This window comes from Dasypus novemcinctus, chromosome 23 (assembly GCF_030445035.2).
Source record: "Dasypus novemcinctus isolate mDasNov1 chromosome 23, mDasNov1.1.hap2, whole genome shotgun sequence".
NCBI lineage: Eukaryota > Metazoa > Chordata > Mammalia > Cingulata > Dasypodidae > Dasypus > Dasypus novemcinctus.
Window position 1 is genome coordinate 27,582,562 of NC_080695.1, and position 12,416 is coordinate 27,594,977.

At 38.9% G+C, this 12,416-nt stretch overlaps 1 protein-coding gene across 3 annotated transcripts in view; it reads left to right on the top strand.

The window, feature by feature from the left end:
* The window catches only part of LOC131275494 (septin-14-like), a 35,578-nt gene that overhangs the window by 13,395 nt on the left and 9,767 nt on the right, over positions 1–12,416 (top strand). The window lies entirely within an intron of this gene.

Here is a 12,416-nt window from a genome sequence, read left to right on the forward strand (position 1 = left end):
ATTGAGTCCAAAGTCCTCCTCTCATATTTCATAGGAAATTAAATGCCTCTTTAGGTTATTCTTTCCACACGTGCTACTTTTTGAAATGAAATGTATGTGAAAATGGTGATTTGGACTTTGATACCAACTTGAATTATTTTATAGGCTCATGTGAATATATTTTAAGGGAAGAAGACAACTAGCTTCTAGGAGAATGACCCCACCCTCCATCGACAAGAAATCCCTGGTTACCTTTTAAAACTTGCCAGTCTCAAAGAATCTAAAATTAGAATGGAACCAGCCTTTCTGTGATGGTTGTTCCTTATATTCCAAGTTTGCAGGAAATTCCTCCTTCCCTAGGCACCTAGCCACATATGGATGTGGAGATCTCTACTCTGCCTCAATTTTCACTCCTCTCTTGAACTTCCAAACCCTTCTAATGTACACTCTAGAATTCAAGGTCATCAGCTAAAGCCTCTATGTCCTCAACCTCTTCTTCTTTTTATTCTGGAAACAGCTTTATTGAAATAGAATTCTCATACCATGCAATCTCTCTAAAGTGTACCACTAAAAAGCATTTAATATATTTACAGAGTTTGTATCCATCACTACAACTTTAGAACACAGAGACACAAACCATAGATTTTATTAAAAGATAGAACCAATTTTAGAAACAGATATGCATATAGCATTGAAACACTGCAGCACAATAATAGAAAACTTACTAATTGATGGTTTCCCCTGGTAAATCTAACCACTAGGAAAACAAAAGTAGAAACAGAAGAAAATGCTCTTACCTGATGACTGAAAACACAGGCTGTGACGGAGGGCCTGACCAGATTTTAGGTCAACAAACAGAATTTGACCTCATGCAACATGTGTTCAAAGATTGGCTCATAATTTTTTATTCATCCTATCAGTCTGTCTTTTAAATGGGAAGTTCAAATCATTGCCATTCAAAATTTTTACTATAAAGGTATTTCTTCATTCATTTGGTTCTTTGTCTTTCTGTTGTTATACCTTGCTATTGTCTGCCATTTTACCCTTCAATTTATACTTCCTAAAATCTTCATTTCTATACTCTTCTCCAAGCCTCTTATCTGTACTTTTCCTTTCAGTCTGCAGCTCTCCCTTTACAATCTCTTGTAATTCTGGTCTTCCTGTAGCATATGCTCTCAATTTTTGTCAGTGAAGCCTTTAAACTCACCCTCAGTTCTGAAGGACAGTTTTGCCAGATACTGGATTCTCAGATAGCAGTTTGTCTCTTCCAGTACCTTAAGCATATCGTACCACTTCCTTCTTGACTCCATGGTTTCTGATAAGAGATCAGCATTTAGTCTTATAGAGGTTCCATTGTATGCGATGCTTTGCTTTTCTCTTTCCACTTTCAGAATCTTCTCTTCATCTCTGATATTTCTCATTCTGAATTGTGATTCTCTTGGAATAGGTCTATTCAGATTTATTCTGTTTGGAGTGCACTGTCATTCTTAGATATTGATGTTTGTGCTTTTCATAAGTGTTGGGAAATTTTGTTCATTATTTCCTCAATTCTACCCTTTTCTATTCTCTTCTCCTTCTGGGACACTGACAATGTGTATGTTTCTGCCTTCTGCTATGTCATTAAATTCCCTGAGATGCTGTTCCATTTCTTACATTCTTTTCTCTTTCTGTTCACCTGTCTTTTCAAATACAGATGTTCTATCCTCAGAATCCCGAATTCTTCTTTGAGCAATTCAAATCTGCTCTTGTGCCATGAATGTATTTTCAATGTCATCCATTGTGTCTTTCATTCCCATGAGCTCTGATATTTTGCAGGTTTCCAAATTGTTCTTTATGTTCACCAAGTGCATTTTTAACATCCTTTAACTCTTTAGTCATATTTTCCTTCAATTCTTGGAACTGACTTCAGAGATTTATGATTATGATTCGTTGGTTGTCTTAAATCCTATATCTCTTCTGGGTATTTTGTTTATTACTTTAGCTGGACCATCTCTTCCTGTTTCCTAATATGGCTTAGAATTTTTTGGAGATGTCTTGGCATCTTAATATGTTGGTGAATTTACTCTGTTCAATTTCTCTCTATTATGTAGTTTTCTGGATTTTTCTTTACTTTTCTTTGATTTTTGGTTCCACTTATTCTAACTCTCCCAAATTGCCCAACTTACACTATCAAAATCAGGCCACAGACTCACTAATGGGGCAATTTTCTCCCAGGGGTGGGACTAAAGGGAGACCAAAAAGCAGATATTTCTTTGCAATTCCCTCACTGCCCAATTGATGGCACTCATCATAGCACCTTTCAGTGGATGTGTTTCTTTCACTTCTGCTTTTCTGTGTTTCTGGTCTGGACAGACCTGAGATTCAAAACAGGCTGTGCTGGCTGAATTCACTGAAAAGAAGCCTTCTGGCTCACCTTTCCTTTTCCCCTTATAACAACTGACAGGAAGGAAGACATCTGTTCCCCTCTCAGTCAGCTGCCATGAGCCATGGGTTTTATCCAGGCTTAATTTTGAGGGCTGGTGATGGGAAAACTCCTGGCTGCCACAGTTTTTGGTAACTCATATTTTTTGTTTTAGTTTCTTTTTCTCTCTGTCTCTCACCCTTCTGAGAGTTGTGCACCACTGTCCTGTTGTGCTGACCCCAAACAAGGTCCCTTGGACACCTTTTGGCTCTCTCTCCATTCGTTCTGTGAGAGAGCTGTTCGCTGCCTGCCTACTGTGATACCAACTTCCTGGAAACTCTCATTTCACTCTTTGATAGCATCCTTCGAAGCACAAATGTTGCCAATTTGGTGAAGTACAATTTATCTTGTTTATTCTTTTGTTGTTTATGCGTTTGTGTCATCTCTAGGAATATGATGCCAATTCAAAGGTCATTAATCCAAGCTCCTATGTGTTTTCTTAAGAGACTTGTAGTTTTAGCTACTATATTTAGATCTTTACTCCTTTATGAATTAATTTTTCTGTGTGTGGACTGATGTAAGGATCCAATTCATTCCTCCACAAGTGGCTGCCTGGTTGTCCCAGAACCATTTATTGAAGAGGCTGTTTTTCCCCACTGAATGGTCTTGGCACCTGTGATAGTTTGAATTTTGTGAATCCCAAAAAAGAAAGATTAAGATTTTGAACTAATCGATTCCTGTGGGTATGTTACACTTAGACTCACTAAATTCAGTTGAAGGAACTTTGATTAGATTACTTGATAAAATTGCTTTGGTCCTTTTGATTGGACTACTTCAGCACCTCAAGTTGAGTGTCCACCCTCTTGCCCAATCTGATATAAATGGAGACACAGGAGAGATAGTTACATAGAGGAAAAGGAAGGTGCCGTATTTGATACTATAATGTGAAAGAAATGACTCCAGTTTGGCCCAAGGCTGAACTACATGGAAAGAAGCCCCCAAGAGGCTCAAAATGCTGAACCCCAGGGAGAAATGAGCCATATGTCTGATAGCTTGAAGCTGAATTTAGAAAGAAAGCAGAGCTACTGAGACTCATAGAGGAGGTCTGGAGAGAGACATGCCTATGACTAGTTGTGTCACAGGTGAGCTCTGAGTGACAGATTCTGGAAGGGAAGGCAGGCACATTGGCATAGATTGGTGACTATCTTGTTTCACCATTTGGCCAGACAGCAAGATCAACAGTAGCTGAGTTTGGTGAGAAAGTGCCTCTGATGCTGCCTCAATTTAGACATTTCATGGCCTCAGAACTGTAAGCCTTTACCCCAAATAAATCCCCATTATAAAAGCCTAAACATTTCTGGTAATCCGCATCAGCAGCCCTTTGGCAAACTAAAACAGCACCTTTGTAATTCCAGATCCCCAAGTCTATTCCATTGACCAACATGTCAAACTTCATGGCAGTTCATACTGTCTTAATTACTGTTATTTTGTAGTATGTTTTGAAATCAGGAAGTGTGAGTCATCCAAATTTGTTCTACTTTCTCAAGGTTGTTTGCCCTAACTTGGGTTCCTAGAGTTTCCATATGAATTACAGGATCAGTTTGTGATTTTCTGAAAATAATTTAGTTGGGATTTTGTCAGGGATTTCATTGAATATGTAGATCAATTTGGGGGTTATTTCCATCTTACCAAGTCTTACAATCCATGAACATGGTATTTTTTTCATTTGTTTAGATTTTTGAATTCTTTCAACACTAGTTTGTAGTTCTCAGAGTATTAGTTTTCTACTTTTTTGTTAAACTTATTTCTAGTTAAAAAATGTTTTTGATATTATACATAGAATTATTTTCTTAATTTCATTTTTTTAATTACTCATTGAAAGTGTATAGAAATAAAATTGGTTTTTGTATAATATCCTGTGTCCTGCAACCTTGCTGAACTCTTTTATTACTTTGTTTTATGATGGATTCCTCAAGATCTTGTATACAGAATAATGTTATTTGTGAATAGAGAGAGTTTTATTTCTTCTTTTCCAATTTGGATGCCTTTTATTTCTTTTCTTGTGTACTTTCACTGGCTAGACATCAATTAAAATGTTATATTCAAGTGGTGAGAATGGGCATCCTTGACATTTCCCTGATCTTAAGGGAAAGCATACAATCTCTCATCGTTAAGCATGATGTTAGCTATGAATTTTTATTTTTAATTGTTTTCCTTCACCAGGTTTAGAAAGTTTCTTTCTATTCCTGGTTTGTTGAGTGTCTTTATCATGAAACAGTGTGCAATTTTATCAGATCATTTACTGCATGTATTGAGATGACTGCTTTTTTGTTTTCCTTTTAAATCAAATGTTATCATGAATTAAGTTCATTGATTTTCAGATGTTAAACCAACCTTGTACTCCTGGAGAATCTCACAGGAATCTTATTTAGTCATGGCATATAATTCATTTTATATGTTGCTTATTTGGTATTCTAGCAGTTTTTTTTTTAAACAATTTTATTCTATACTTTTAAGAGATATTGGTTTGTAGTTTTTTGTTTTGTCATATTTTGTATTGTTTTGGTATCAAGGTAATGATAGCTTCATATAATGAGTTGTAAGTATTCCCTCCCCTTCCATTTTTTTGGACGAGTTTATATAATATTGATATTAATTCTTCACAGGTTTTCTGGGAATAACCAGTCAAAGCTTTGGGGATGAGCTTTTCTTTGTGGGTATTTTTTTAAAAGTTGAGGTGAAATTCTCAAACAGAAAATTAACCATTTTAAAGTGAGATATTCGGCAACATTTAGTATATTCCCAGTATTGTGCAACCACCAACTCTACCTTGGTTCAAAACATTTTTCTTTGTGGATACTTTTTTAATTACAATCTCAATGTCTTTACTTGCTTAATCCAATTAAACTGTTTCTATTTCTTCTTAAGTCAGTTTCAGTTATTTGTCTTTTTCTAGTGATGTGTCATTTCACCTGTTACTTAATATAATGGTATACAACTTTTCATAATATCTTTTAAAATTCTTTTTTACCCTGCAAGGTTGGTAGTAATGTCCTGTCTATTTTGGTCTTTTTTTTTAGTTAATTTTTTATTTTTAAAGAGGGCTTAGATTACTTAAATGATATATCAAAAATACAGGGAACTCAATATACCCCACCCTCTCCCCCATCCACAATTTCCCTCATTAAAAACATCTTTCATTAGTGTGGTACATTTGTTACAATTGATGGTTTTCGTTATTTGAGTCTTCTTTCTTTTTCTTTTGATTAATTTAGCAAAAGGTTTGTCAATTTTATTGAAATTTTCCAAGAACCAACTTTTGGCTTGGTTGATTTTCACTCTTGTTTTTTCTTCTCTATTTCTTTAATTTCTGCTCTAATTTAATTATTTCTTCTCTTGTGCTTAATTTAGATTTAGTTTGCATTTCTTTTTCCACTTTTTAATATGTATGGTTAGATTATTGAGTTGATTTGTTTTTCTTTTTTAATATAGGCCTGTATATGCTATAAGTTTCATCTAATCCTTGTATTGATGAATCGATAAGTGTTGGTGTGTTGTAAATTCATTTCTGTTCATTTCAATTATTTTCTGATTTTTTTGTGTGATATCTTTTTTGACTCACTGATTATTTCAGTGCTTGTTGTTTAATTGGCACATATAGGTCCATTGCCCAAATTTCTTTCTGTTATTGATATCTAATTGTTTTATATTTTGGCCAAAAACCATTTTGTATGATTTCAATTCCATTAAATATGTTGAGGTTTTTTGTGGCATAGAATATGGTCTCTCTTTGAGAATTTTCCATGTGGACTTGAGAAGAATGTTCATTCTGCTGTTGCAAGGGAAGATGCAAATAAATAAAATCAGAAATGAAAGGGGAGAAGCTATGACTGACCACAAAAATTAAAGTGTACTTTTCCGTTTCCACACATTTGTAGGCTTTCTAGTTATATTTTATCACTGATTTCTAGCCAGTGGTGTCATGATTCAAGAAAATGTGTCCTGTGATTTTGCTATTCAGAAATTTATAGATACTTTTTTTAGGGCCAAGTTATGTTTAATTTTTGTAAATATACCATGTGTGCTGAAAACAATGTAACTTCCACAGTGGGTCAGTGTACTATCCACATGTACTTATAAAGCTAGTTTGTTTATTGTTCAATCTTCTAAATCATTCCTGAATTCTAATCTGCTTATTAAAGCAATTACTGAGAGGTGATATAAAAATCTTCCACTTTGCTAGGATGGATTTGACTATGTCTACTTGTTGTTTTGCCACATTTTGCTTTATGTGTTTGTAGCCACAATTTTACATTGTGATTTCTTTTCTGGTGAACTGAACCTCTTTTCTTCTGTGAAAACCCTCCTTATGTTTACTAATGCTTTTCCCGTATATAATTTTAAGTGATACTACCACAACCAGAGCAGCTTTCTTTTAATTAGTATTTTAGTTATTTAGTGATTGATTTTAAAATTTTCTGTATCCTTAAGCTATGGATGTATCTCATATAAAGTGCATACATTTGTGTTTTTGTTCTTGGTGGGTTTAATATAATCTGACAGTTGTCAGCATTTAATAAGAACTTTGATTCTTTAAACTCAATGTTATCCTCTTAATTTTCAGTTTACAGTCACCATTTTGTAATGTATTTTCTTTTTTCCCAGACTTTTCTATGCTATTTCCCCCTTTTTTTCATTCCTTTACTATCTAGATGATATCCTGTCCTCACTGTCTCACCATCAGGAGCCATATGAAAACAGTTTATTATTAATGATACTAAGTTTGACTATTTGCTTGCAATGGTCTCCACTATCCATATCCTTTGTTCAACCTTCTTTTCCCAATGACTGTTTTTTTAATTTTTTAAAGATTTATTTATACCCACCCCCACACCCCATTGTTTCACACTCACTGTCTTCATGTCTACCTTTTTTCTAGGCTTCACCAGGACCCAAATTCTCAACCTCCCATGTGGAAAGGATGCACCCAATCACTTGAGCCACCTCCACTCCCTGTTTTCTATGTCTTTCATTGTGTGTCCTTGTGTAATCATCTTTTTGCATCACCCTTTCACTACAGCCTCTCTTGTCAGCTCGCTGACTTGCTCATCTTCTTTAGGAGTCACTGGACACCAAACCCAGGATGTCCCATTTGGGAGGCAGGTGCCCAAGGGTTTGAGCCATATCTGCTTCCCCCCAATGACTTTAGCATGCATCGATGATTTGGGGCTCAAATCATTATTCCATTGATCATCAGAAGATGGTAATTTGCTATTTCCATTATTCCTTTTACCTTCAATTCTTGGTAATCTCCTGTACAGAAGAGATTTCTCCTCTTCCAGCCTCCTATTTAAACATTTAAGTGTATGGGCAACTCGTGGTTACTTCTTTTTGCTGTTTCCAATGTGTTATAAAGCATTGTTGCCATGATTCATTTTAATGTTCAGGTTGTCCTGATTGGGTCAGTGGCAGCCTCTTCAAGCTCATTCCTGCCTCCGCTCCCCACCCATTTTTAATATCTTCATTTCAAATTCATAAAGTAAAGTAACAGAAAAGGCAGCTCAACTAGTTATGGGAGTGTTGTTGAGCGGGGAGGTCTCTGTCTCGCTCAGGCCCAAGAGTTGGGGGGGGTCAGCTCCTACCGGACCGCCGGCGGGGGGTGCTCCAGGGAGAGAGCACCGGGGCTCTCCAGGCGTTGGGGACGCGCGGTTGGGGAAAAACCACAGAGACCGCCTGAGCGCAGGAACAGGTCTGCTTTATTACGGAAGTACACTTAGTTATATAAGGTTGGGTAGGGGGAGGAGTGTGATGAAGGGAGGGCTGGCTAAGGGGCGGCTGTGGATAGGCTGACTGGGGAAGAGGGCAGATTGTAGGTTGGCAATACGGGCGGGACTGGCGGGAAGGGCGGTGGGGGCTGGAAGGGGAGGAGGGGCGGAGAAAGGCGGTAACATGGGAGCATAATTCCTAAAATGTTCTGTCTAGACACTTTAATCTCATGAAATTCCAACTACTAACTTAGTTATTCCTCCAGTGTCCAAAAAGATATACAGATAAACAGATTACTTAAGTGACATAGTCAAGGTCTCCTTATTGAAAAACATGAAGAGAAAAAAAAAGTTTAATCATTTTCATATCTCACAACACCAAAGTGTTTTGTTGAGCTATGAAGTTGACTGGTAACCTCAACAGATGCTGTAGTGAGAAGCTACAGGTCCTGGATGCATGCAAAGTGCTCTGTAGCTAGCCTACCCTGGTTTGGCTGTGCTGATGTTTCTTATACCCTAGGAAGGGGACTTAGAGCAGAGACTGACCTTGGAAACGGGTTAAAAACAAGGGATTTCCATAGAGGAGGGAGGATCCCACAAAGCAGGAATTGGTTGGGGCGTAGGGGAAGACAGGAAGAGCTGGGTGGGGAAGGACCAGAATTCAGAAGGTCCGCCAAGGCTCCAGAGAGGAGCTGTCCTTAGGATGGCACAAGGAGGGAATCAGGGGGAGGGGGCGGAGAGTGGTTAATAAGAATGTGGGCGCGTGAAGGTTTCAAGGGAGGTGATTGGACGAGGGAGAGGGTTTATAAAGCCCCGTTGCCAAGGGAGCGGTCAAACAGGAGAAGACTCAGAGGAAGAAGGAGCTCTCGTCCTCCTCCTGCTTCTGCCAGTCCCTCTTTTCCACTCCTTGCATCCTGCTGACTTGCTATTAATTAACCTGTTGACCTGCTAATCTACTGACCTGTCTCTGAACCCTCCTACAAACCCTCTCCAGCGTGTCCACCTGTTTCCACCAGATTCCCACCCCCATTCCCTCCGGCCCAGATTCCCACCCCCTACTTCCCCCCGCCCCTGCCCCTTCCCTCCCTGCCCCCCTCCCCTGTCCCTCCTCTGCTACTGGTCCTGTATCCCTGGATCTGCTGACATGGAGGTGCTGGGGCAGCTCTTCTGGCTCCTTCTGCTTGTCTTGTCCTGGCAGGTGCCTGGTCACCCACCCACCAGTGTGAGCAAATATTGAGCAGACATAAGTTCCTTCCTGGTTATTGGGCAGTTAAAATACTGTGGTTTAGGAATTTGATGTTCCTGGAGGTCTTTGGGCTCCAGCTCTTCCCTGGCAGACCCAGGACTTCAGCGCAGGTTTCTTAACAAGACTGAACTGCTGCCCATGTCGACTTCTGGGTCTGCGGCCTTGCTTGTTCCAGGCATGGGAAAGGCTGAAATGTTGGAAACGTTGAACAGCTAAGCTCTAGCTTTTAAAAGTAAGACCCTGTTCAGAAGCAGATGTAGCTCCAGTGGTTGAGAATCGGCTTCTCATGTACAGGTCCCAGGTTGCATCATGGGTACAGCTTCAAGACAAAACGAAAACACCAATTCTCATTGGGGGGTGGATTTAGCTCAGTGGTTGTTTGTCTCATTAACATGTACGAGGTGCTGGGTTCAATCGCTAGGGCCTCCTTAAAATATGTGTGTATATATATATATTACTCCGATGTTAGGCTTTTTGCTCCTGGAAGCTCTGTTTAAGATCCTGCTTCAGGCTGTGCAAATTTAGAGTTCAACCCGTGTGTACTTTGCTTTTTTTCTAGAACTATGTTATTCTTGAAAGCTTGACAACCCTGGGAAGGGTGGTACCTAATCCTTGGCATTATTGCTTGTCTGTTTAAAAAAACAAAATGCTGTCTGCACGTTGTACTTTCCTGTTTCTTTGTGGCTTTTTAGCAACTTCTGGGTCATCCCTTTCCTTCACCTCCTTCAGATGACCATTGCTTCTGGAGATTTCCCACAGGAGATCAGTGCCAATTGTTTTGATGGGAACCCTGAGAAGTCAATCAGATGTGGAAATAAGTGCCTATAGCCTGTTTGGATGTATACAAGGAGGGGAGGGGAGCTTTGCAAGGAAAATGACCAGGAAGGAGCTGAGTTAATATCCTTCCAGCCTGAAATGTGTCACGTGCAGCCTGTTGATTTACCCAGAGAAGGATAGGTCCTTCTTTGATGTCCTTAGGTTTGTCCAACCATAGAGAAAAACTCGGTTCCAACTGTAACAATTCACTTTTAAAAAACAGGAAACTCTCCCTTCCCCCCACAAAAAAGAAGAGGAACAACAAGATTTGGAGAAACCCCATGAAGAGAAATTGGTGTTGTTTGTTTGTTTGCTTAGTATATCCCAGATTCCTAGGCAGGGATCTAGAAAGACTCAATGTACATTCACATGTAGGAACAGAATCCTGGTCACTTCACTCAACACAAAGAAGAAACTATTCTGCTTCTGTGAATACTAACAAAGGAAAGAACTGTTTATTTGTAAATAACCTTTACTCTTGGAAGAATTGTGGGGTCGGGGACTTTGCTGCATTTTTCACACAGGTAAGCTCTCTCTCTCCTGACCTCAACTTTGAGCATTTGGACAAATTCACCTGTCTTGAGTCCGACCACGACCATCCCTTCTGGTCATGTCCACCTCTAGAAATCCTTGAGGGTTAAGGTCAACTCTTAGTCTCTGCACTTTTTGGAAGTACATCCTCCAGGCCCAGCCAGAGGGAATCAATCTCTGTTTGAGAATGTTTCCAAGATGCTTTGTTGGCATTGTCTTCTCTGCCTTGCTCGGTTGTTCATTTGCCTGGCTTTGTCTCCCCTAGAAAGGTCAAGGCTCTGTCAGGGTCTTGTCCATTCTCCTGCTTTCCAGGATGATATCCATACAGGGGAGTGGCTCTTATTTACCTGTCTCCTGAGAGTTATTTATACAGAATTTGTTCTGTTGAAGCAATATGCTACGTGATTTTCCAAATCAAATTGATGATTCTTTGGCCGAGGTGAGTTACGGGTTAAAATCGAGCATCAGAAAGACGGGTGTTTGGACATGGAGATAATTTCCATTCTCATGGTCTCAGGGACAAAGTTCAAACAAAAGCAAATGTCCTTCTTTACTTCATATATCTCTGATTTCTTTTCCGGATTCACTCAGATTTTCCTAAGAAAAAGGTGGTTTTCCCCTCAACCTCTTCTTTCATTTTCAAGCTTTCCACATAAGAAACTTAAAATCAGCTCTTCCTAGCTCTCAAGGTGATTGTTATTGTGTCTTCGCTTGCATTCTGCAGTATTGATTTTTTTGTGTGTTTCAGATATTAACCTCAGAACTGCAGCTTTTAGTGCCCCGTCAATATCACTAGTGCTCCACTGTGCATACTGGTGTCTAGACAGTTACCAGATAGACCAAGTGTTCAGGAACGGGGATGCTTTACCAGGATGTGACTAAGATGGCATTTGGCATTTGGCTTTTGTGAGTGTTTGACCCACATGCCTAATGATTGTGCCAAGAGCTATTGTTCCCTTTCTGATGGTGGCTTCTGAATATGAAAGTGTGAGGTAGTTCAGAGAGACATGTGAAGTGTTTGCTCAACCAGTGAGCTACATACAGTCCTCTAGAGAGGATGGTTTATCTTTTTTATTTTTTTCAGGAAGTACTGAGTATCAAAAATAGGACCTTGTGCATGGGAAGCAGGTGCTCAAACACTGAGTTCCATCCACTCGCCTGTAGAGGGTTTTTTTCCCCAATGAACTTTTTAATTTTTTTAAGAGAAACTTAGATTACATAAATGATACACATACAAAAATTAGATGATTCCCATGTGCCTTGCTCACATATTTTCCCACATTAATAACATCCTTCATTAGTGTGGTACATCTGCCACAATTAATGAACATATCTGGGAGCATTGTCATTAAGTAATGATTATAGTTTACATTGTAGTTTACAACTCTCTCCCGCACATTTTTACAAGTTATTACAAGATATACAAGGGCCTATATCTGTCATTGCAATGTCATTTGGGACAATCCCAAGTCCACACCTATTTTTCCCTCTCCCTCTCCTCAGAATCTCCAGTTGCCACTGCCTCCACAACCATCGTAAAAGTTCTTCCATTGCTAGGATCACATTGAGTGGTGTTAACTGATGTGAAACTGAAGCTTGGCGTGTGGATTATTGTGAATACATAAAAAATTTATTTTCACTTTAACACTCATGAAATATACTTTTTCAAAGAATGTTA